This window comes from Tenrec ecaudatus, chromosome 5 (assembly GCF_050624435.1).
Source record: "Tenrec ecaudatus isolate mTenEca1 chromosome 5, mTenEca1.hap1, whole genome shotgun sequence".
Lineage (NCBI taxonomy): Eukaryota > Metazoa > Chordata > Mammalia > Afrosoricida > Tenrecidae > Tenrec > Tenrec ecaudatus.
In genome coordinates this window covers 153,606,294-153,619,335 of record NC_134534.1, presented here as the reverse complement: position 1 = coordinate 153,619,335, position 13,042 = coordinate 153,606,294, and the positions used below count along the sequence as shown (strand labels likewise).

The 13,042-nt window shown below is 44.2% G+C and overlaps 1 protein-coding gene across 1 annotated transcript in view; it reads left to right on the top strand.

Annotated features, from left to right (window-relative positions):
- The window catches only part of PFKP (phosphofructokinase, platelet), an 89,554-nt gene that overhangs the window by 670 nt on the left and 75,842 nt on the right, over positions 1-13,042 (top strand). The gene's annotated exons all lie outside the window — the stretch shown is intronic.

The window sequence follows — 13,042 nt, the reverse complement described above, 5'->3', positions numbered from 1 at the left end:
TCGGCTTGAGGCAACTTCCAACGACAGCGTGGTCTTTGCGCCCTTCCGCCTCCCCTGCCCCCGAAAGGAAATCGGGGCGGTCAGTGGGAGGATCCGTCCCTCGGGGGACTTCTTCAGCTCCACATCCTACATGTCTGGGGTCGGGGCGCGGAGGGGGCTGCTCTGCTGCATTGCCGGGGCCCCGAGGCCGGAGTGGGGCCCTGTGGGGGTGGCGGGGGGACGCCCCCTGGGTTTGACCCTGGAGGCCTGCTACCATGTCTTATGGGAGATTTCTTTCCAAAGCGTCTCCCCCACTCACCTCTCCTGCCTCTTCCGGCTGGGGGCCAAACCGAAAACTAAAATGAACCACGAGGCCGGCTCTCGGCCGGCCACCCCTCCTTGGGAAAGACGTCCTAGCGGTGACGGCAGGAAGCTTAAAGGACTCCCAGGACGTCACCGACGTTGGGGTGTGGACTCCCGCCCCCCCCCAACCCCCACCTTTCCCAATACACACAACCTGGAGGCTGATTTCCGGGAGGAAGGGGGGCGCCGAGTGGGTTGGGGGAGGCGGTGACTAAATATTTACTATTTTAAAAGCAGGGACCCGGCAGCGGGGGTAAGGACCCTGCGGGGACCCAGGTGAGACCTGGGCCCCCTTAGCCCTTCATTTGCAGCTGGGCTCTGGTGTGCCCCGCGGGCGTGATTCACTGATCCGGTGTTAATCCCGTGCCAGTGGTAGAGCCAAGAACTGAAGTTCCCAAGCAAATGATTTCCTTGTTGTCTCCTGGTGCCTGCTCCTCCTGGAAAGGGGTTTTCCGATGTGTGTGTGTGTGTGTGTGTGTGTGTGTGTGTGTGTGTGTGTGCGCGCGCATCCCCCCCCCCCACGGGTCTCTTCCTCCACGCTTAGTCCTAGGAGAGTGGCAAACGCTCTGGCATTTTTGCATTTCTTTGAGGTCACACACTGCCGAGGGATGCTCACGACTGCCTGAGCTTTTTTTCCACGTGCTCCCCTTCTCACCCTTGGCCCGTGACCTTCCCTGTGCCCTTGAAATGGACGGACGCCCTGCTGCTTGGGGTGCTGGAGCTGGGCTACGCAAGCACCTCCGGCAGCGACAGGTTGCGGCTGCGGCACTGCGAGGCTCCGGCTCCTCCCCCGCCCAGCCGTGCCTACGTGATGCCCAGCCCGTCTCGCACCGCCTCTGGGCGTCCTCGGTCCTCGCTCCGCTCGCTGGTGCCGGAGGGGTTAATCTGGCCTCGTCGGGACATCGTGGGCGGAGGGAAGTGACGGGTCGCTCACCACCCTCCGGGAGCTGGCTCTCTAGTGATCAGGACCTGCGAGTTCTCTTGTAGGCTGTAATCCTGGCTCCACTAACCTTCCGCGTCCCTGTCCTCAGCCAAGCTCCTCCATCCCAAGGAGGCAGTGTGGGGACTTTAATAATGGAATCCTCCGGATAAACAAGTCTCTCGCAGATGCCTGATTTCTTTAAGGAAGGAAAGTGTGTGACCAAGCATAGGCTGAAATTGGAAAAATAGGAGCTAATTGATTACTCGAGTTATTGAAACACCTTGAAATATGTAGGAGGGAGCTTTCAAAACGTTCATAGGAAAAGATCGTGGAACTTTGCCATGAACGTACCCTCAGAAGCTTTGTGGGATTGAGGTGGGTTCTGGGGTTGAGATCCCTGGGGTGGCTTCACTGTCAGCTGACTGCAAAAATATAGGAGTTCTCAGAAATTGCCCAAGCATCTCCAGTCTTATCTGGGACAGTGAACGAGATAAAATATTGCACAGAAAGAGAATTAAGCTCCTCAAGACCAGGGGATCTAGTTTATTTTAGAATTAAGGTGGTAAAATATTGGTCAGTTAATTGAAATCCTTGTCCAAAAGTTTGCCAGAATACTTGCAGTTCATGTACAAGCCTATGTAATAAAGGTGTAATGGGCAGAATTAACACTTTCCCTACTTGTTCTGCTTGTTCTGGTACTGGTTCTGAATAATGAAATTCCGTCAGTCAGTATCACTTCTTTTCAGTGAGGGGAAAATTAAAAGACACTTTAAAACAAGAAAGTGAGTCAGAACACTGCTTGGATGTGGTAGCATCAGATTAATGATAAATGGCTGTTCATAGCAACAAGTAGCATCAAATATAACGGCCTGGTTCTTAATTGTCACGTTTGGGTTGTCCCTGGGAAATTATGGCTCTTCCTCCTGGCAATAAGCCCATTGATATTTGGTGTTGCTGTTATCAAGTCCTGGTAAACACCTGTTTCCTCTTGCCATACTTCCTTGAGCCTGTTTAAGTGTCTGGGTAAATTTCTGTCCGAGATAGTTCCCTTGAGATGTGTTCAGAGTTTGGTCATACTAGTAACAGATTTGCAGACTCTTAAGATTAAGTTATTCCTTGAGATGTTATCTAGTTTACCCTTGTGCTTTCATTTTGTCTTATTTCTAAATTTTAGCTGTACTTAACTTTTAGATTGAAGACTTGCTGGTAGCCAGTGATCCAGAAGAATACATTTACGATTACGGCAAAGCATGTACAGATGTGCTTTATACAATTGATGTATGTATGGATTGTGATAAGAGTTGTATGAGTCCCTAATAAAACATTAAAAAAATAAAAAGAATACATTTAGATCTTTTATCAAAAAGTGAAAGTATGTTTACATTCCGGGTTGAGACGACTTGTTGTTAGTCCTGTCGCTGAAATGCACACTAACTCCGTGTACAACGGGCCAACATTTTGTCCAGTGCCATTTTCACAACTATTGGTATGCTCAAATCCACCCTTCTAGTCACTGTGCTATTTTGAGTGTCTTTCTACCCAGGGGTGGGGGTGAGGGGGACCTCATCTTCCAAGACTGCACTGCACAATACACCATCATGATCTACTGGCTAACTTTCAGAAATAGATGGTCATGCCTTCTTCTTAGTAGGGGAGCTCAGCTGAAGCCTGCTCATCATGGGTGTTTGGAATGGGGTGGCGTGCCTTCCAGCATTATAACAAGTGCACACCATCATGGTAGACAACCGACAGTCAGCAGTAGGTGGAGCGAGGACGATAAGCCCACTGGCATGGAGTGGGATTCTTTAGTGAATGCCCAGGGGCCAAAGGAAAATGTGTCAAAGAGTGAAGATGGGGCTGCTCTGAGCCCCTCCAGCAGCGTTAGACTTTACAGGCGCCTTAGCTGCTGCTTCGCCATCTTTAAGGAGCCCCGGTGGCACTGTGGATTGGGCCTTTTATGGCTCATCACGCGGTTAGCAGGTTAAGCCCATTGGAGAAAGATAAGATCGTGTGCAGATGTACAGATTTGGGAATGCTATGTAGGGTTGCTATTAGTTTGGATTTTCTCTATCTTTAATGTGCATATTATTCCCCATAAGGGTCTTGTTAAAATGCAGATTCTGATTTTGTAGAATCTCGAGCCCAGCCTGAGCACAGCCACTTGTCAGTGGAGGCATGTGTTGTTCTGGTACTGAGCAAATTTCAGCAGAACTTCTAGATCAGCAATTCTCAACCTGTTGGTCATGACCCCTTTGGGGGTCGAAGGACCCTTTCACAGGGGTCGCCCAATTCATAACACTAGCAAAATGACAGTTAAGTAGCAACAAAAGTAATTTTATGGTTGGGTCACCACAACACAAGGAACTGTATGAAAAGGTCGCAGCATTAGGAAGGTTGAGATCCATTGCCCTAGATCAAGACAGACTAAGAAGACCAACCTGGCCATCTACTCCCCCAAATAAATCACTGCAAACCCTGTGGACCACCAGATCACAGGGAGGGAGCAGGACCATGCAGCATTTCATTCTCTTGTGCTGGGGATTTGCCATGAGTCAAGGGCAGTCTAGATGACAGCCAACAACGACAAGGGTGGGGACTGAGAGTCAGCTTTACTGCTTGAGACGCTTGGAGGATGTTCAGGCTGCTCGTTCTTTGGGGCCCTTGTACCAAACGTGGAGTCATGCGCTTAATGAAGCAATTTGAAAATCCAGGCCATCCTGCTCTCAGAAAGGCATTTTTTTCTAGACAGACTGTCTCAGTCATTTCATATGAATGGTTCCTGAAATTGACCGAGATTTTAACTGAACAGATTAATTACGATAGGACCCCTTTCATCAAAAAGAAGTCTTAGTGATCAAACCAGAGTTTCTTGTGAGAAGGCAGGATTAAAAGGATGGATGTCAGAGGCTACGCGGTAAGGAGGAGGCCAGGCCAGGCGAAAAGTTCCTACAGGAAGCCTCTGGTTAGGGCATTTTGACCTAATGCCTGAGAGGTGAGGGGAAGTGCGAAACAGTGTAAAGGCCCAGAAGTGGGAGCCAATCCAGCTCCTATGAGGAATGCCTTAAGGAAAGGCAGTGAGGATGGTGGGGAAAGCTGGGAAAGCGGTGGGCAATGAGATCAGAGAGGCAGTGGTAGGAGTTGGGGGCACTGATTTTGACTTTTAATTTTTTCCTTACCTTAGAAGCATCGGGGGGGGGGGGTTTGGTTATCTTTGATAAAAGCAGTTTGGGGCGGGGTGCAAAGGTTTGTTTGGGCTCATGAAAAAATAATAATGAATTATAAATTATCATGTGGGAGGGAGGGAGAGTGGGGGAGGAAGGGGGAAATGAGAAGCTGATACCAAGGGCTCGAGTAGAAAGTAAATGTTTTGAAAATAATGATGGCAACAAATGTAGAAATGTGCTTGACACAATGTATGTATGTATGGATTGTGATAAGAGTAGTATGAGCCCCCAATAAAATGATTTTTTTTAATTAAGAAAAAAGATGTGCTTGGGCTTGTGCAGTTGAGAAAGAGGAAACTTCTATTCAGGAAGTTTCTTCAGGGGAGCCAGTGACGGACAGAGATGGCTGGGATATGAGTATATGACACATTGTGTGCTTTCTCATGAAAATACTTGAGGGGAAAACAGATGGTGCATGAAACAGATGGTGCTAGCCAAAATGAGAGGCTCGAGTAGGATGGGTGGTGCTAGTTTATACAGGGATGAGTCAAAAAGTACTGCTACTCTGGTTCCAGGTCATACGTCCATGGGTTTCTTTTAAACAAAATACGTTTAAGCATGGCTCTGTGGTCACGGAGTACCTCAAGACAAGTTTTCTCAGAACCCACTGGCCTCGTTAGGGTGCCCTTTAATGGGGCCCAAAAGCATCTGCTGGGTCGGTTAAATTCAAGACAGAGAGGTCAGCTCAGAAGATTGAGAACTAAATTTCTTCCTTTATTTATTTCAAGGTGCAATTTTAATGAGTTTCCTTGAAGGGCAAAGGATGGTCACAGGGACTTATTATGAAGCAGTTTTAAGAAAGTTAAAAACTGCATTGGTTAGAAGAAAAAGAAACAAACAGGAAAGTGACACCTAGAATTGTTTTCCATCACGGTAATGCCCTTGGCTCAGTCTCCTAAAGCATTATGTATGTAATCATCTAGTAGCCACGTTAAAAACACAAATGAACTGAAATACTTATTTCAACACATGGTCGATATAAATATTCTCAATGAAGTATTTGACATTCTTCCCCCCCCACCCCCCCCACACACACTCTATGAAGTCTTTGAAATCCTGTGTGCATGTAGCACTTGAAGAACAGTTCGAGAGCAATGCATGGCATGATCCCGACTGAACACTGATGAGACTGTTGAGAATGTTGAGAATGTAGGACTGTGAACAGGGACCAGCTGTTTGTAGACCTCTGCACTAGACATTGAAATGCAGTTCCTGTCGGGCACACTCACCCCCGGGTCCTTGGCTCAAGCTGTTCCCTCTGGCTGGAGATCGCTTTTCCAGATGTCCAGTTGGCAAACTTCCCTTACCTTCGGTTCTTTTATTTATTTAACTAGTTTTATTGCCACTTCGTTACATATCATATAACTCAAGACTTTAACCATATCAAGAGGAACTATACAATCTTTACTACAATCAATTTTAACCCCGTCCTCATTGCTATTCATGTTTTTATGCACAATAAGACATTCACCAGTTCTACATCCTCTTCGTGTACAATTCAGTGCCTTTGATTCTAGTCTGTGTATAACAACCATTACTGTTACACCTCTCCAAATTGTTCCACCACCCTAAAGTGAACTCAATGCCCCCTAAGCAAAAACTCTTCCTCCTTCACCCTTGGTAAGCATAGGTCAAGTTTGATTTCTTTCTTTCTCTTTTTAAATCATTGTATTGGGTGCTCTTACAGCTCTTTCACAATCCATTCATCCATCCATTGTGTCAGGCACATTTGTACATACGTTGCCATTGTCATTTTCAAAACATTTTCTTTCTACTGAGTCCTTGGTATCAGCTCATTTCCTCCTCCTTTCCTCCCACCCCCTTCCTCCTTCATGAGCCCTTGATAATTGATAAAATAATTTTTCATGTCTTATACCAACCACTATCTCCCTTCACCTACTTTTCTGTTGTTCATCCCCCTAGGGGTAGGGGTTATATGATGGTCATTGTGACCAGTTCCCCCTTTCTGCCCCCACTTCCCTTTACCCTCCTGGTTTCAGTACTCTCATTATTGGTTCTGAGGAGTTTATCTGTCCTGGATTCCCTGTGTTTTGAACTTTTATCTGTACCAGTGTACATGTTCTGATTTCTTTCTTTCTCTCTTTAGTAGTTTCCTTTGATTTCTTTCTCTATTTCTTCCTTTTTTAGTAGGTTTTTTGATATAATATTCACTTATCATACACTTCCATAGTTAATCTGCTTCTAAAAAGAGTTGTATAGACATCATCACAATCAGCTCTAATACTTCTCCTGCATTCACAGATCACGCCCCAGTTCCCCTCCCCCTACCTCCCCTTCCCAATAAGCCATTGCATTGTCTGTAAGCATCAACTCTTTCTGTGCTTCCCAAACTGGGAGACCTAACAGAATCAATGAAACACAAAGAGGACAACTATGACAATAATAGCATAAAGATAAAAATAGAGAGAAAGAAAAAACCACCAACCTCTTAAAAATTAGAGAAGAAATGTCTTTCTTGGAACAATCAAGAAATATTTGAGCATAGAACAAATTCAGGTTGGGTCAAGAGAGAGGCCACCTGACCAAGTATGATTATACTGTGGCTTGATTCACCATGAGCACGTTTACAATAATCTGCCTGATAGTAAAGTTTTTTGAGACCCTCTCTTGTAACTCGAGGGCATCTGCCAGAGGCCCAATCCAACCAGACACTCTGCAGATGGGTTCCGAGCTCCCACTGCCCTCCGTAGTCTTCTACAAATTGGTGTCCACAATTTAAGCTCTAATCCTTTTCCTTTGTCATATTTGGACTTTGTTACTGTCATCTTTTGATCACACAGGCTGGTGTGCTTCTTCCATGTGGACTTAGTTGATGCCTCACTTAGATGGCTGCTTTGCTTGTTTGAATACAAACCTTTAAGACCCCAGACACTGTCCAATTGATAGCCGAGCACCATCTGCTTTCTCACCACACTTGCTTTAGCACCTTTTCTCTTCAGTAATCTCACCTTTACTTCTTGTCTCCAGCATCACTGGGAAGGCCTGCCCTAAGCTCCCTGTTAACAACGGCAACCCTTCTCTGTACCTACCCTGCTCTCAATTCCCCACAACCCTACTCTGTTTTGTATTTATTTGTGTACTTCTTATCTTCTTCCACCACTGGGCATTATCTATTTATTTATTATGTTCACGGTTGTTGTTTTCATTGTTCTCCTGAGTAGAATAATCTTCTCCAGGAAAAAAGATCTCCTTTTGTTTTTCAATGCTGTATCCCAAGAGTGCCCAGAGTACACACCAATCCACGTGCATTCAGTGAGTGAAAGAATGACTGACTGACTGTGTTACCGATTTATGTCTTGGTAAGCCATAAACAAGACCCGGTGACTTGACTGATGCGCGAGGCAGGTAGAAGCTCCCAGCTGGATATCTTTGATTCATGGAGTGCTAGCATCTTAACAAGATTTTCCTTAGGCTCTCCCTGCCACCCCCCCCCCCCCCAATCATTAAAATGAAAACACTGTAGGAAGAACTTTAACCGCAATAATAACATGAATTTATTTTCTAACATGTTCACACATTTTTGCTTTTGTGGAAACATAAAAACCATGTAAATTTAGATAAAAACCAGTAAGAGGGAGTGCACAGCTTGGATTTATTTTCATATTGGACTCAACTATTGAAACTAACTCGAAACTATTGGACTCAACTGTTGAAATTCTTGGTCGCGTGTGAGGAGCACTGGCTGCATAGTGGTTAAGCACCTATTGCTGACCAACTAGCTGCTCCATGGAGCGGTGAACAGGTAGTTTGCTTCTGTGACGACGATTGTTCTGGAAATGCTCTGGGGAAGCTCTACCCTGTCTTGTAGGGATATTGAGTCAGAAATGACTTCACAGTGTTAGATTTTTTTTCAAATGTGAGAATTGGGAAATATGAAGGAAAAAATAGACGGCACTGTTGAAAAGGATGAGGTGACCCCTTGTGTCTCATCCCCTCTGACATTGAATTGATTCTAATTAGTAGGTTACACTTGTGAGCTGTTACCCTAAAGAGGGGGCAGTTGGAGCCCACCAGTGGCTCAGCGGAAGAAGGATGAAGCTGTCTGTTACTGGGTAGATGTCTCAGACATCTGTAGGGACAATCTACTCTGTCCTAGGAGTGTCGCATAGGAGACCAAAGATGAATAAAAGTGTTCTGTCACACACAAGATATTTCATACAAGTTTCTTGCAATTTCATCAGAACAGTCTTCCTAAAACATTTGGAAACAGGGAAGGCCTCTTCAAAGTAGCCAGTAAATTAGCGTGTGTTGAATACATTTCACACACACTTGTTCTGGGCAAGTAAAAGATGCCCTGACCTCAGGGAGTGGTTGATCTTAGTGCATATATTGACAGCACTGTAATTTAGTAAGAAGTTGTTTTATAGTACAAAAAGAATCAAGAAAATAAACAATAAGTATTTTAACTACACCTACAGTAACTGTCACATACCCCACTTAATTACATCCTAAGTTTCTCAAATTTGTGGTGGTTAATAGTTTTATAGCAAGATTGTACATGCCCTGAGGACTGGGATTTTAAGAGTTACAGTGAGGTGGATTGTTTAAAATGGTTCTTCTAGCCTTAGTCGCTGTAACTCCCCACCAAACAACTGGGGGAGCCTATGCAGAATGAATGAGTTTCCTCTTTTCCTGATGGCCTGGATAAGGGAAGGTGGAGAAAGTTGCTGACCTGACTGTGTAATCCAGTTTTGAGTGCTTATTAATAGGGTTAATTGTGATAATAAAAACTTGATACTTTAATGTTGGGACTGGTAAATTTAGCCATCCTTTGTGGGTATAAAATGAGCCATCACAGAGGCAGGAAGGAACAGTCTCAGTACTATCCAGAAAGAAGCACCAGAGCTGAGTGTGCCTCTGCAGCTGAACCTCTTATGTCCAGGAGACTGACTGTGACATGAGAGGAGAGGGATCATTAGAGTCAGAATATGTGATAGAACATGTAAAGCCGAGTGACTTTGGGCAAGAGGCTCACTTATGCAATAGGGTGCCTGCAGCCATTTACATGGGGAGGCTAAGTTTGCTAACCCACCAAGCTAGGGCCAAGTGTTTTCAGGCTCACAATCAAGGTGGAATGGAGCCCCCTTTGGCCATTTATTTACCAGCAGTGCAAAGAGCCCTGTAACATTGATCAAGCAAGGCAGAGAGTAGGCCAAGGGGCTGAGGGCCAGAGAGGAGAAGAGGAGAAGAGGTTGTCCTCGCTAAAGAACTATACTGAACATTGTGATCCTGCATTGTAACCTGTTAACTTCCCCAATAAACCACATAATCTGAGTATAGTCTGAGTTCTTTGTTGAACGAAGCAGATAAGAGTGCTGTGGGAGGGACTGATGGTATCAGACTTGGAAGGAAGTTGGAGAGTGGAGGCATATCAGACCACTGCATAGAAATTGGACATGATTCCCTTTGAATTTTATTATCCTTCTTCCTTGTGAAGTTAGATGGAGTCAGATAGCACCCCTATACTATTCTAGGAGTTTCCCAAATTATGGAGCGATAATTCTTCCAATATGAAAATGCTTGCTTAGTAGCAGGATTGCATTGTTCCCAAATATATAGTTGTGAAAATTGTTTCAGTTCCTGGGTCACGTTAATAAAACAAAACATGAAACTGATCTATGATTGAATTATTACTATCAAAGCAAATAGGTTAAGCTTTGAGTGAAAGGCCCAGGGACTTACATTTTTTTCTAAGTAAATGCCATATGAAATAGATTACATAGGTAATAAAGATACACTGATAATTATGAGCTATTGAAATGGAAAAGTTGAAAACAAAGAAGGATTAGTAGGTGGAAAGTATGATTTTGGTGATAGAAATGATACTAGAGATTGCATGACCAAGGACTTACTCACTGCAAGAACCTTTTTTTCCCCAATGATGTAAATGGACAGTACACACGTGGACTTCGCCAGATGGAATGCACAGGAATCAAATTGCCTATATCCGTAGAAAGAGATTATGGCAAAGCTCAATATTTTCCATCAGATTGAGGCCAGCGGCCAACTATGGAACTACACCATCAAATGCTGATAGGCAAGTTCAAGTTGAAGATGAAGAAAATTAAAACAGCTACACATAGCTGAGATCCGACCATGAATTTTCCCCCCTATACTTACAGCTCACATCTAGGCTAGATTTCCAAATTAAACACTCATAACCAAAGGTCAGATCAAGTTTTGGATGTTATCAAGGACATTTACATAAAGAAGAAAAGGGCCATTAAAATTACTGAAACCCAAATGAAGGCTGAGCATGATAGTGGGACAAGAGGAAAGTGAAAGAAAATAGAGGAAAGAACTAGGAGACAAAGGTCATTTACAGAAGTCTAAATAAAGGCATGTACATATGTAAATATGTTTATATTTGAGGATGGAGAAATAGATCTATGTGCATATATTTATAGGTTTAGTATTAAGGTAGCAGATGGACATTGGGCCTCCACTCAAGTACTCCCTCAATGCAAGAACACTTTGTTCTATTAAACTGGCATTCCATGATGTTCACCTTCCTGACACAATCGGTGAAGACAAAGTGGGTGAATAAGCAAATATGGTGAAGAAAGCTGATGGAGCTCTGCTATCAAAAGAAAAGACTTGAAGGTAAACAAGTGGCCATCTAACTCAGAAGCAACAAAGCCCACATGGAAGAAGCACACCAGCCTGTGTGATCACGAGATGTCAAAGGGATCAGGCACCAAAGAACACAAAATCATATCATTGTGAATGAGAAGGAGTGCAGAGTGGGGACCCAAAGCCCATCTGTAAGCAACTGGATATCCCCTTACAGAAGGGTCTCAGGGAGGGACAAGCCAGTCAGGGTGCAGTGTAGCAACAATGAAACATACAACTTTCCTCTAGTTTCTAAATGCCCTCCTTCCCCCCCCCCCCCCCCCAAATCATGATTCCCAATTCTACCTTACAAATCTGGCTGGACCAGAGGATGTTCCAGTTCCCTGGAAGGGAATCCAGGATGGATGATCCCTTTAGGACCAGTGGTGAGAGTGGTGATACCGGGAGGGTAGAGGGGAGGGTGGGGTGGAAAGGGGGAGCCAATTACAGGGATCTATATATAACCTTCTCCCTGGGGGACGGACAACAGAAAAGTGGGTGAAGGGAGACATCAGAGAGTTTAAGATATGACAAAAAATAATTTATAAATTATCAATGGTTCATGAGGGAGGCGGGAGGGAGGGGAGAAAATGAGGAGTTGATGCCAAGGGCTTAAGTGGAGAGCAAATGTTTTGAGAATGATGAGGGCAACTAATGTACAAATGTGCTTGACACAATTGATGTATGTATGGACTGTGATAAGAGTTGTTAAAAGACCGGAAGAAAGACCAAAGTGGATGTCAGAAGAGACTCGGTTTTACTTTTAAACATAGAGTTAAAGTGAAGGGGGAAATGGTGAAGTTAAAGGCCCAAGCTAAAAAAAAAATCTCAAAGGGCAGTTCAAGAAGACTAAAGTATTATAGTGAAAAGTGAAATGACATAGAGTTAGAAAACTGAAAGAGAAGAACACACTAGGCATTTCTGAAGCTAAATGAATTGAAGAAAAAAACTGAAGAAATCAATATGAAATATTGAAGATTCTATGGACAAACTATTCAGTGATACATGAAGCATCAAAAGAACATAGAAAGACTACACAGAGTCGATGTGTCAAAAAGAATTGGTTGTCCCGGCACTCTGTGATGCTCACCTTCCCGACAGGATTGCTGAAAACAAAGCAGGTATATAAGCGAATGTAGTAAAGAAAGCTGACGGTGCCCAGCTATCAAAAGTTATAACATCTGGGGTCTTAAAGGCTTGAAGATAAACAAGCATCCATCTAGCTGTGAAGCAACAAAACCCACATGGAAAAAACACACCAGCCTGTGTGATCATGAGGGATCAGGTACCAGGTATCAAAGACCCAGAACAAAAATCTTATCAATGTGAATGAGGGGGAGTCAGGAGTAGAGACCCAAAGCCCATCTGTAAACAATTGGACATCCTCTTACAGAAGGGTCACAAAAAAGGGATGAGCCAGTCAAGGTTCAGTATAGCACCAATAAAACATACAAGTTTCCTCAAGTTCTTTAATGCTTCCTCCTCCTCCCCACTATCATGACCCCAATTTTACTTTACAAATATGGCTATACCAGAACTTGTACATGGGTCCAGATAAGAGCTTGCAACACAGGGAAACCAGGGCAGATAAACCCCTCAGGACCAATATTGAGAGTAGCAACAACAGAAGGGGAAGGGGAAGGTGTGGGGAGAAAGGCGGAACCAATCACAGTGATCTACATTTAACCCCCACCCAGAGGGACAGACAATAGAAAAGTGAGTGAAGGGGGACAGTGGTCAGTGTAAGACATGAAAAAATAAAAAATAATTTATAAATTATCAAGGGTTCATGAGGGAGGGGGGAAATAAGCTGATTCCAAGGGTTCAAGTAGAAAGAAAATATTTTGAAAATGATGGCAGCACATGTCCAAGTGTGCTTGACACAATCGATGGATGGATGGATTAGGATAAGAGCTGTAAG